This window comes from Rhipicephalus microplus, chromosome X, assembly GCF_043290135.1.
Source record: "Rhipicephalus microplus isolate Deutch F79 chromosome X, USDA_Rmic, whole genome shotgun sequence".
Taxonomy (NCBI): Eukaryota; Metazoa; Arthropoda; class Arachnida; order Ixodida; family Ixodidae; genus Rhipicephalus; species Rhipicephalus microplus.
Genome location: NC_134710.1, coordinates 399,150,641 through 399,164,430, shown reverse-complemented (window position 1 = coordinate 399,164,430; position 13,790 = coordinate 399,150,641). Strand labels below are relative to the sequence as shown.

Genomic DNA, 13,790 nt, shown 5'->3' with positions numbered 1-13,790 from the left:
GTATACTGCTTCAAGTACATAGAGACTACAAATGAAATACACGCTAATATATCTCTATAATTCTTTCAAGTATCTACAATCCCAGTGGTTTCCAGTTTAATACTCCTTCGTGTACACAATCGGTTAATAGGAATGAAATACAGGCAAATATATACTTATGATTATTTCAAATATATACAATCACCATGATTTCACTATATACGCCTTCATGTACACAATCGTTCCCAAGAAGTGATGCACACAAAAATATATATGGATAGTGTTTTCAAATGTATACAATCACAGTGGTTTAAGCTTTGTATTCCTGGATGTATAACAATTGGTTATGAGAAATGATGTACATGCAATCATATACGGGTTTTCGCACATATAACTTTAGCGAATACTAAAGAAACCAATACAATGATCAGAAACACAATATGCTAAAAACGAACAAAAAACTGAGTCAGGACACACAAAAAACAAAAGAGGTAATGCATAATTATGGCTAATGACACAGCTGGGTCACTTTATGCCAAATGTCCCAGCCATTTTGGCAACCATCTCAAATGTATTCGAAAAACTCGTGCTGCATTGAAAATAGTGAACTTCTGGAATATTTAGGAGAGGAAAAATATTTGGTCACGTGGCTGCCTTCTGAACTTTCTGGAATGCCGTCTAGGTGTTGTATGTGAAAAATTTTATTTTAAAAGCACCGCTCCTTCTTTCCATACGAAACTCCATCTACGTGTTACGTAACAAGAGCTTAATTTGGGAGAGTTGGTTCATCGTGGTTGTGTGCTAGTCACAGCGCGACAACTTTAGGAAGAGACAGAAAGGACAGGAAAGAGCACAGACTGTCAACTGAATTTAATGAATGTGCTACGAGCGCTTTTATACGGAGTACAAGAACCGTGTTCATGCGCGACGACACGTGTGAGCACTACAAAATCATTTTAACTGTGAAAAGAATACTCCCTCTCGGAAAGGATAAGTGAACGTGTAGTGATGCACTGATCATTGGTTTACCTGATAAAAAATATTTCTACAAACGTTAAATTGGCATTAAGCAAACCTATTCTTGTGACAAATGGGGCAAAATTGACTATTCCTGTTGCTGTTTAGTACACACACTTTTGAAAGCTTGCAAGGGGTGGAAAACAACACGCTAATATCATATCTGCTGACTAATTTTCTAGTTGTGAGACACGTGATGTGGTATAACATGCAAAGGTTTTGGTCATTGTTTTTTATTGGTCCTGTCTTCTTTAACTTTACTTTCTGCAGGAGGGTTTTGCAAACGGGTGTGAAGATTCTGTTGGGATACCCAGCATCTTTTAGTCTTTTAATCTGGTTTTTAAGCCTGACCTCACCCTTGTGCTAACATGACTTCTGAAGGGTGGCCTGAATACATGTGGTATCAATTCCTCTTTCTATTAATTTTGAATGCCCACTATCAAAAGGCAGAACATTCTTAGCACTCCTGGGCTGATAGCACCAGCCAATACCCCAACAGCATCATCACACTTGTTTGCGAAACCTTCCTGCAGAAAGTAAAGTTAAAGGAAACAGGACCAAAAGAAAAAGAGAATGACCAATCACCTTTGCATGTCAGATGGTACTACGTACATAAGGTGTCTCACAATTTTAGGAAAAGAGCCAGCAGATATGACATTGTTGTTTTCGACCTCTTGCAAGCTTTCAAAAGTGCATGTACTTACAGCAACAGGAATAGTCAATCTTGCACCATTCGTCACTAGAATAGGTTTACTGAATGCCCATCTAATGTGTATGAGATACCGCTAACACGTGGAAAAGTAAACATAGGACAAACTGGGCAATGCTTCAATTATCAAGCAAGACAGCATGCTTCAAATGTTAAGAAGGGCTATAGTAATCTCATGACCGGACACCGTAAAGAATGTAAGTGTAGTCCTAGGTTTCATAAAACACGGTTTTTGAAAAAAAGCAAGCAGAAAAATGAGAGATTTTAGAACTCTTTATCAGGAAGGCCAAGGATCAATGCATAAGTACATCTTCACTTATCTTTTCCGAAAAAGAGTATTCTTTTCTCGGTTAAAATTATTTTGTCATGGTCACACATGTGCTGTTGCAGATGAGCCCTGGTCTTGTGCTCAGTATAAAAACGCTCGTAGCACCTTCAATAAAATTCAGTTTACAGCGCTCTTTCCTGTCCTTTTTGCGATAAGATTTTTATTACAGAAAAGAATTTCATTTTCTTACAGTTTAGGTATAATGATGAGTTTTCATTGTATCACAACATGGAGCAAATTGCATCTCAGTACGGACAAAAATCACGATTTTGTGAAATTCGTGATATTTTCTCGTATATTTCAGCAGCCTGAGAGATATAAAGATATTTTTTCCTCAGAATATACCTTCTTTGGAGTAAGTATTCACTGCTCAGATATTCATACAAAGTGCAATATTGCAATAAAAAATGCAAACATAACACATTTTGGCTTTATTCTTGGAAGCGAATGTGGCAAAAAAATTGCACTATTATTATTGAGATTCAAATACCTTACAGAAGCACATTTACTTAACAGGTAGACCGAATCTGCTTTAGAAAAAATAAGCGGTAGTTTTAAAACAAAATTTTCTACAAACAGCACACAGACGGCATTATGCCAGGAAGTTATAAGCCAGCCACATGAACAAAACTTTTTTTCTCGCTGAAGTATTCTAGCAGTTCACTGTTTTCAACGCAGTAAGTCAGCACTTTTTTTTTCAAATACAATTCAGATGGTCGCCAAAGTGGCTGGGACGTTTGGCATGGAATGGTCCAGCTATATTTAGGCAAAATAACTTACACAAATAACAATATTTGTTCATCTACCATGAACACACTAGAAAAAGTTGTTCAGGCATTGTGACACTAAATTTTTCAGCGTCATACTGCCTGAACAACTTCTTTGATAAACTCCAAACTCACGCCGAGAAAAAGCCGCTCAATCACGGTGGTTGTTAAAGGCCTTGCGGCCGTAGACAATGTTGAAAATAAAAAAAAATCAACTCATCAGTGCTGTCACTCCTTCCTTCTTCGTCATTACTGACACGGAAGATTTTTCGGTTATCCATGTGGAGGTTCAGGAAGTAGGCTTGCTCTAGGCTGGGTCCAGGGTAGACTAGGCAGGACGTCAGCGGCACCCTCTCATCCTGTAATAAGAGCAAATATGACTTCTCATAAAAAATTTTCGTGCTGTTCTGGCAGCACCATATATGAAGAATGTGTAGTGTGTATCCTTCGAAATGGCGTGTAATTGACATTACACTGAACTCGAAGCATACAACCCATACATTCCAATAATTTCGTATGATAAAGATAAGAGTTTTCCAGCATACAGCGAATTCCCGAAATGAGGTGAAGTGTAAGACTACAGCTCAAAAATGGCACTTACGAAAGCCTGAACTCACTTAAGAATCAAATTCCTTCTAGGGTAGTGAGCCAGTGTGAAAAACAATTCTTAAAGTACAACGTTTAGAACATGTAGCATTAATCAAAACGCACAAGAAACTTACCTCTTCATGTACAAACAGTGAAGACATCTCTGCTTTCTCTTTTACATGAGAACAAATGATCTTGGGCGTGGCACTAGCGAAGAGGTCTGCAAAAAAAAAGTAAAAGATTTACTTACTTAAATCACGCCTCTAACAATCTGAGGAACTGTTACAAGTCACCAATCAGTGCAATTCTGACTGCCTCTATAAGGGCATCAAAAATGAACAATTTTCTCGTTCTTTCTACTCTCACAAGACGCTCCGTCAATGGAATCTAATCCAAATTTGACGCTGTGCTTCCTATTTGCCTGCTTTCTAGACGTAGGGCTGCGAACATGTGTTTTGTTCACCTAATCTAGCACAGAAATTCGTCATCTATAATTCAATCATCTTAATTCATTGTAATTTGATAAGAGATACGATAGCTCGTCCAGTTTTTAAAGAGTTGCGGGCCTGCAATAGGCACTGCCTTGCACGTATGAAAATACTTCTTTTAAAAAAATTCAAAGCTTGCTTTCAGAAAAAGCGTCTGGCATATTTCGACAACCAAGCCCATCCTCTGATGGCAATCAGGGGCACGCTATTAGCGATTATTGACTACGAAATTTACTAACGTAACCCGTGCCTAAATACTCAGTAAAACACAATCACGCAAGTAAGAGCGCTCGAACGACACCAACGCGCGCGGACGCCGACTACGTTGCAGCAGCCATGACTTATGCTAGAGAAACCGCACATAGCTGAAACAGTCTCGTATACTCTCTCGATTCTGTTATAACGCCGAACATTATCGCAGATGAAAGCGAAGCACGAAAACAGCAAACAGAAACGAGGGAAAACAACGCACGGCGATGGCCACAACAACGCGCCTTTGGAAGTCTGCTAGATCTTTCCCTGTTGCTGGTGGCACTTGTCCTAAATAGCTTAAAAGACCGAGGCGCACGTGGTGGGAGCATCGCGGCATATCAGCACCTCCAACTATACCGTCTTTAAGCAAAAAAAAAAGCCATTTCGTACAGTGCGCCTCTGAACATAATTTTTGCTTTTTCTTTCTTTTTTTTGCGCTTACACCTACAGAAGCACGTTGCACATTTGAGTATTAATAGAAATGTTATTACGATGTAGCCCAAAGCACATCTTAAAACAATATCAATCACTTTGTGCAGCGTAGAGACAATGTGCGATCAGCAACTAATCCCGCCCTTGTTAAGTGATCACATCCCTCACTGTATGAGTGATGCAGGCACTTACACAACATCGCGCATAGCAGTGTGAACTCGTTAAGTCCCACGTTTAATCGGGCATCTGCAACAGGCCCGCGAACGCATGCTGTTGTAAATGGCTGGCAGCCTACTTCGGCAGAGCTGCTGCAGGCGCCCAGCTAGCGCTGTATGATTACTACCTAGGAAAACAGTACACTCACCGTTAACAGGCCCACGTTGTCCGTGTCCGCCACTCCATGAATATTCCTTAATCCGAGCGTCACTTCGAACACGGTGTCATGCGTGACCACCATTGAATATGCGCCTGTTCGCTAGAACACACACAGCGACCAAGACCCCCGACCAACGCAACACATTTGAAAGACTGATGAGACAGAGAGGGCAACACTGAGAGAGAGAAGGAGGAGGCACTGACGGCGGCGTGGCGGCGCCGCAGCTGTCGACGCAGGTGTTCGGTGACGCAACTCTTCGCTTATCTACGCCGCCGTTGTGAGAGCAACGCTGGCCGGGTTGAGCGGGGGGGGGGGGGGGAGCGGCAAACCCGCCAAGACGGCGTCGAAAGGCAAACGCTATGGCGCATACGGCGGAGGGCCGTTCAACGCGGAATGACTCCTTGTAAACGGCCACTCTCCTTCCAGCCAGTCGCACAGCGACGCAGGTTATTTACCAGCCTCGGGTTCTTTGAGTATTTTGACGGAATGCGATTGCAGTGGGCGAAAAATAGTGAAGCAAAACTTGCGCAAAACAAAGTGCACCATGGAATGGCCAGAAACAATAATTATTTCGTCCTCGGTGGCATTAGCGGGAGAGCATCGCTACACCTTTTTTCAGAGAAATTTCTTTTTGCATTGTCTGTGTCAGGCGATTCCGCGTATGGTGCCGCAAACACTGAATGCGTAGTCGAAGCTGGAACAAATTAATCCGCAGTAGCGGATGTTTAGAAGGCTTGTCATGCACCACGAAACGTGCCGAGGTTGTTATAACAAACTTTTTGCTGACCACATGATCAGCACATAATTCCATATGGTTGCCCAATGAGCTAGCTAAGCACCTGTAGCAAAGGCAGTGCACGTTCTTGTTAAACGTTGTTAATATAAACGATGGTTGTGCATAAGTGCAGTGACAGCTTTCCGTGGGAATTGGTCATAACCCACGTTTTCGAGCGTAGAAGCGCCTCAACGGAGCTAATCAGTTACCACAGCAAGTTCGTAAGCAATGATGAGGTACGAAAATGTGCAGCTGTTTTCCATGTACTGAATAGTTAGTGTACAGTGCCTTGACCACCGCCATTTCTTAAGCCACTTCCCATATAGACTCCCAGTCTGAACAGGTGTGGGACCTTAAACACTAAGAAGCAGTGCCCACCCCCCCCGCACACACACACAAAATTTGAGGGCGCACGGGCTGATGCACACGCATACTTATTCACAGGCGCACACACATACACGTATACACACATACGGCAACACACACACGCGACCGTAAACGCACGCATGCATGGGCGTACACATGTGCACAGGCACGCTTAACACAAGCACGGACTCGCACATACACGCGCACGCACACATGCACGGGTGTACACACAATCGCGCTTACACGCGAACACATGCGCAGGCTCACGCACACACACCCATACTCGGGCGAACATTATGTTCCTGTATATAATCCACAGCAAACATGTAGCTTATAACCAACGCTAAGGTGAGCTTTCGTAACGTGGATTGCAGTTAATTGCCATTATAGATGAAACGCGATTTGCTTCTGCTGGCATTCTGCTGTATTCGGAGAGCACCTTCACACATTCTAAGTCAATTAGGCCGTCATTTAACGCAAGGTCCACATACTCGTGCAGTAGCTACGCTGCTCGGCCGCCAATCCGAAGGTCGCGGGTTCGATGCCGGCCGTGGCAGTCGAATTCTGATGGAGGCGAAAAGGTAGACACTGCGCGATATCAGCGCCCATTAAAGAACACCAAATGGTCAAAATCTCTAGAGCTTTCCACTACGACGACCCTCATAATCATATCGAGGTTTTTGAGACGTAAAATACCAAATATTATAATTATGTGTTCTTCTTATGCTGCATATTCCATCTGATGAATAGTCACCTACACCCTTCTCAGGCACAAAAGCACCCTTAGAGCCTGTTTTAGGGTGCTATCGAGGCAAGCACCCAAACAAATGGGTGCTTTTTTTTCAATCGACCATTTATGGGTGTTGAAGGGTGTTGCAAAGGGTGCTTTCTCGTAAAAGCACCCTTTTTACACCCTTTTGGGTGTAAAAATTTTTACTGTGTAGAAAGAAAAGTTCACGAAAGGTAACTTGCCGCCGGCAGAGAGCGAACCAGAGACCTTCGCATTACGCCTCCGGTGCTCTACCAACTGAGCTGTAAAGTGGCGGTGATCACCCGTCTGTTTTATGCAACATAAATGTGCATTTGAACCCGGGAGCGTTAGTCAGTGCCGACTAACGTTCCCGGGTTTAACCCAGAGATAAGCACCAACTTGAGCACTGCATCCCTGAGTTGATGTCTGCGGTCGACGCGTTCGCAGACTTCATTGCGGCATCGATGGCAAAAAAGCACCAGACCACCTAGGATAAGAAAAATTTCTACCTGTTGGACCGGAGTTCCCTCCAAAGCATCAAAAATTCTAGGTTTGTCACCAATCTTTCATCTCGTCTAATCACTGATCGGGAAACTTCTGGTCTGGCAAAGGGACACGGCTATAACATATCAATGACGCCCCGTCTACCGAAACTTACCGCGGCTGTAAAGGAAGCCGTCCTGAGCGTGATGCCGGGCGCCAGAGAAGAAATTGGAATCCTTTCGAAATTACCGTTACAAAGGAAAAGGAACTTGACCGCAGAGGCCAACCAGGCACTTCGGGAACTCCGATGGGAACGGAGCATTGTCATCATGCCCACTGACAAGGGCAATTCGACGGTGGTGTTGGACAGCGGACACTACGATCGGAAGATTTTAGCTCCTTTAGAAGGGGACGCATACACGCCGATAAGAAAGGACACAACAAAGCAAACCCGGACACAGCTAAACAAGCTACTTGCGGAAATTTTCAAGCATCACCCGGATCTCAGAACACTTTACCTACGACTAATCTGCCGTAACGGAACCGCACCGAGTTTCTATGGACTACCGAAAATTCACAAGCCTGACATCCCCCTCCGACCAATTGTAGACTTCACTTTCTCTCCATGGTGAGCCCTTTCAAATTTTTTACACCGAATCTTCGCCCCTTAACTCGGAAGACATCAACTCATGTCCGTGACTCCAGTCACTCCGTGCATCTAGCGTCAGATGTGAGCATCGACGATGACGAGAGCCTGGTCTCGTTTGACGTCATTTCATTGGTCACCAATGTGCCAGTGCCCTTAGCTGTCTCCTCTGCCCGTGCTGCGCTTGCAGGTGACGCAAGTCTGAGTGAAGAGACTCCTTTGGCACTTGAAGAACTTTGTCGTCTACTGAAATTCTGCCCGTTTAGTACGTACATCTCCCACAAAAGAACTATATTCAGGCAGAACAGTGGAACCGTGATGGGAGCTTCCATCTTCGTCACGATGGCAAACCTGACCAAGGCGTACATAGAAGAAAAAACGCTCAGCTCCTTCTCGCCGCGACCCAAGCTTTTTCTTCGCTATATGAACGATTGCTTTTGCGCCACGAAGACGTCTGAAATTGAAAACTTCAGGCAGCATTTCGGTTCTGTGCACCCAGCCTTACAATTCTGGGCCGAATGGGAAAGCGACTGCTTCCTACCCTTTCTCGACGTCCAGTTGGCAAGAAAGCGCCACGGCCTGCAGTTATCCGTTCACAAGGAGCCAACGCACACCAGCCGCTACCTTCATTTTGATTCTTCCCACCACGCCAGGCCCGAGGCCTCGGTTTTCACCACGCTACTCCAGAGAACTAAGAACTTACTCTCCAACGACACAGAGCGAGAGAGAGAAGAGGCCCTCGTAAATTCGAACCACAGAACAAAGGGATACCCTAAAAACTGCATTTGAGCCGCTACCCGCCACGCACAGCAGTAGAGGATACGAAAACCCCAATCAGCATTAATTGGCAGCCCTCCGAAACGCGTATCATTCCCGTACGTTCTGAGAACCAGCGAGATGTTGGCGCGGATCTTCAAAAAGGAAAGGGTTCGCATTGCGTACGTGCTTCCGTGTACGCTAGGCTGCTTCCTCCTCCACTCGAAAGACCGGCCAACAATGAACAGGACCCCCGGTGTCGTTTACAATATCCTGTGCGCCGACTGCCCTTTTTCGTTTATCGGCGAGACGAAAAACGGACGGGAACAACTCAAGCAACAAATTTCGAAGCAACGACCATCTTTGAAAGGGAGGTGAACTAGAGGAGAAGGTTATTACTTGAGTTGTGGCATATACAGCAGACAGCCCAAAGCATCAACCGCTCTCTCGGATCCCTTCCGCCAGAGTATACACATGGACTGTGCCCTACGGCAAAACGAGAGAAAGAGAGAGAGTCATAACCCGTCCCGCGAGTGCTTTGAAGATGCTGCTGCTACGTTGTCCGGCAGTTTCCCCTGAGGAATCAACCAAGTCAATTTCGAAACGTCGGGTTTCTTCAAAAACTTTTGCTTGGAGATTAAATCATCTCCCAGCTTTCATACCCAACCAGACAGACTTCTGTCGAATGTTAACATTCGAGATCTAGTATGTTCTCTTGACGTGTGGCTTGATTAGCGAGCTGCGTAAGTGCGACGTCAAAAGTCAGGTCAATGAAATCGTGAGTGCTACTTTACCATGACGTTGGGGTCCATCCCGTCATAGTCGGGTTAATTGAAATCACCAAAGATCAGAGACAAAGGAATCGTACTTGCCCGGTAGCGACTGAAAATAGCGCTAAGAAACGAGGACACAACAAGAGGACACACAGCACAGGCGCTATTTCAGCGCCTGTGCTGTGTGTCCTCTTGTTGTGTCCTCGTTTCTTAGCGCTATTTTCAGTCGTCACAATGCACCAACAAGCCCAAATTTCGACAGTGTTGAACTTTATTGCCCGGTAGCATGTAGCATACCCCGAAGAGTGACCTATAAGAAAGGGAGGTAATTCAGATCCACAGAATTACTAATGGACTGCTGATACCAACACGAAAACTAGAAGTATGCTTTTCGATCACGATGAGCACGCCCCCGCCTCCCATTAAGCCGCGGTATTTCCGGTATATGACATATATATACTCGTCGGAGTCATTGAGCACTTCTGTGTTAATACTGCCGCTATGAATCGAGGTTTCAGCTAGGAGTAGAAGCTCGCAGTCACTTTATCTAAATAGGAGCTCAATCACACGCGCTTTGGAATCAAGCTTCGTGCGTTTGTAAATGATACTGATAGTTTAAATGCTATGGCCCGTGACACGATAGGCCGGTTAGGTGATGGTAAATTCGAGCTTCGTGATAGCTATTGCGTTAGTGATCTTACTGTATCTGATTCTGCGTACACCGTTTGGTCAATTAAAATTTTGTCTGCAGTGAGCTTGCAAGTTGTATTTTTTGATTTAGCAAATACTAGGAGCTTTATTCTAGCGACACGTGTTTAAAGCGAAAAGTTTTCCCGTATGGTGAATGCACTGTCTTTTAGCTTAAAACCTTTTTTTCAATCACAAGATGTTTATCTAGTGATCATGGATAGCCAACTATAACCCAACAATCTGTTCTAATAAAGTTCAAGGCATGATTTGACAAAATATATGTAATGCTGGTGCCTCAATACAGACTGATTTGAACCTAATCGTTCGAGACAGAATGACGGCGCGTCCTGTGCACCCTTCGCTTCGGCGAATGTCTTCATTTTGCTGTGATCAGGTGCAGTGGCGTAGCCAGGGGGTGGTACACCTTGCCCATGCCTCACCCTTCAGAATTTTAAATTTCACCGTGGTGCAGAAAGCGCAAAAGGGCAATTTGCTTTCTCGGCCTCAACTTTGCAGTTCAGAAGGTGCTACTCAGGGCTGGGCAGATACTTTGAAATTATATTGCATATTGATACAAGATATTCAAGCCAAAATAATTGGGGATATACAAGATACTAACGTGCAAAAAAAAACTCCGATACGATACTTCGTCATTGTATCTCAACATATTTCGATACATTCGCAAATGTGTTGTTATATAGACCCCTATTGTGTAGTATCGTACGCCTATGCACAAAACAAGTATGTTTTGAAGTTTCCTAAATGCGGCCAATTTTTTTTAGTGTTTCATCGTATGCCAAAAAATGATTTTTCTAGATCAACCTTAAATTGGCTTACTTCCGATTGACTGATTGATTGATTGATTTGATTTGTGGAGTTTAACGTCCCAAAACCACCATATGATTATGAGAAACGCCGTATTGGAGGGCTTCGGAAATTTAAACCACCTGGGGTTCTTTAACGCGCACCCAAATCTGAGCACACTGGCCTACAACAAGCTTACTTCCGATGAATAGGGCAGCTCTGCAGACACTTCGTTGACGCCGGTTCCTGATGAGAGATGCTGGTGAGCATGCCGACCAGCCGGTAGGCTGCCATCTCACCACACAGGCTTCGATAAGAGGCCTTCACACGATGGCGCGAATATCGGTGTGCGGTGTTACTTTGTCCATAAACAACCATTTTGTAGTACCCAATCACCGGTGCACCGAAGCAACAATGGTGGTAGTGGCATTATTTTTGGTAGCGACATTATATATATATATATATATATATATATATATATATATATATATATATATATATATATATATATATATATATATAAGGGAAAGGAGTGTATATCTAAGGGTCCGTGTTTTAACACAATAATAATGAGATATAACAGACAGTAATGCAAAAGAATGTACAGGGGAAGTTATTAGAACCAATGGAATGTAAATAAGAAGAAAGAAAAGTGGATGAAAAAATAACCAGCCGTGAGCAGGAATCAAACCTACGACCTTCGAATAACGCTTTCCATGCTCTAACCACCGAGCTACCACAGCGGTCTTCCCTCCATCCACTTTTCTGGGTTTATATGTGAATTTAGAAGTAGGAGTGACAGTCAGCGCCATCTATAGGCCAAGCAACGAGTGTGAAAACAGTCTTTTATGCGCATGTTTGGCGTCACGTAGCACGTGATCTTATTATGAGCGGGCAGCTGATTAATAGTCCGTCGTATACAACCTAATGACACCAAGTCTGCCAGTACGAGACCCTCGTTCAATGAAATAAGGGAAAAAAGTGTATACCTAAGGGCTCGTTTTTCCGCGTTTTAACACAATATTAATGAGATATAACAGACAGTAATGCCAAGGAATGTACAGGGGAAGTTATTAGAACCAATGGAATGTAAATAGGACGAAAGAAAAGTGGATAAAAAAACAACCAGCCGTGAGTGGGAATCGAACCTACGACCTCCGAATAACGCGTTCGATGCTCTAACCACTGAGCTACCACAGCAGCCTATCCTCCATCCACTTTTTTGGGTTTTATATGTGAATTTAGAAGTAGGAGTGACAGTCAGCGCCATCTATAAGCCAAACAACGAGTGTGAAAACACTCTTATGCGCATGTTTGGCGTCACGTAGCACGTGAACTTATTATGAGCGGGCAGCTGATTAATTGTCCCTCTTTATACAACCTAAACACACCAAGTCTGCCAGTACAAGGCCCTCGTTCAATGAAATAAGGGAAAGAAGTGTATACCTAAGGGCTCGTTTTTCCGTGTTTTAACACAATATTATTGAGATATAACAGACAGTAATGCCAAGGAATGTACAGGGGAAGTTATCAGAACCAATGAAATGTAAATAAGAAGAAAGAAAAGTGGATGAAAAAATAACCAGCCCTGAGCAGGAATCGAACCTACGACCTTCGAATAACGCGTTCGATGCTGGACCTTCGAATAACGGCTGGTTATAAAGGCCAGACAATGATGTGTGGAAAACGTCCATTATTTTCCTAAATTCTATGGCTGCTAACTAGTGCACAGAGTGCTGTTTTGAAGTAGGAGCATGAATAGCTTTCAAACGGCTGCTGCAGTATACGATACCGGCTAAGTCTTGATATTCTATGTGCGCGTTCGCGTATATGTCCTCGTCTGTCATTCGTTCATGCATCTATGTATGTTGCTGTGATGTGTACTTGTCATGGTAATGAAGTAATCAGTGGCCCCTAATTATACTACGCGGACAATTACACTTCGCTTATTCTCCTATATACACTTCAGTAATTGAATTATCTTTATGTGGCAACGCACATGCACATATTAATGCCCAATAACAAAAAAATGGTAATGAAATAAATATTCAAGTCAGCACTATTCCCGAGCTATTTTGCAAACTAGCAAGTGTCACTATTCAGCATAATAATACCTTCAATTACTAGGAGGTCAGTGCTTCTTGTGACAAGTAAACGGTTAGTATTTACTTGGATGTAAAACAGCAAATGTATACAGACAAAGACAGAAGAAGAAACGACGAGGCGCTGAACTAACAACTAAATTTTATAATAAGGAGCACACACTGATATAAGGCTGAGGACCTAGTCACATAGCACACCATGGCGACTGCGCAGCTGAGAAAACAGGGTACAAAGAAGAATATAATCCCGAAAAATTCAAACATGCGTCCACATTCAAGAAAAAAGAAAAAGAAATACTGATCACACCAACTTGCAAAAACACTCGTGACAGTCGAAAATATAACAATCACTTTAACCTGACAGCACTGAACTCAGGTATCCAACATCCTTTTCACCAAGTGCCAAGGGCGGTTTGCTCACGCATCTCCCCCCTCCCTTTTTTTTCTGCAAAAAAAAGCCTCCATCACCTCTCTTGTATATTTGTCCTGATGGTCGAACGAACAAGTGCTTTTGTCCCCCAACGACTGACAGCCACACTACCTGCGATGTGCTGGCAAGTGCAGACCACCAAAAGTAAAGAGGCAAAGTGCTCTCTTAGTCTAACATTAACGCACCGCCCCGTTTGTCCTATAAAAACCCTCCCGCATGCCAAAACAGCATATACACAACACATGACTTACATTCAACAGATCTATTCTTTCTCTTTT

At 43.6% G+C, this 13,790-nt stretch overlaps 1 long non-coding RNA gene across 1 annotated transcript; it reads right to left on the bottom strand.

Annotated features, from left to right (window-relative positions):
- Nucleotides 1-2,907: 2,907 nt before the first annotated feature.
- On the bottom strand, nucleotides 2,908-5,063 carry LOC142777360 (uncharacterized). The gene is made up of 3 exons (XR_012888049.1): nucleotides 4,925-5,063; nucleotides 3,523-3,608; nucleotides 2,908-3,159 (listed from the first exon to the last, which is right to left on the bottom strand). It is a non-coding gene; the product is annotated as an uncharacterized LOC142777360 (long non-coding RNA).
- Nucleotides 5,064-13,790: the final 8,727 nt, after the last annotated feature.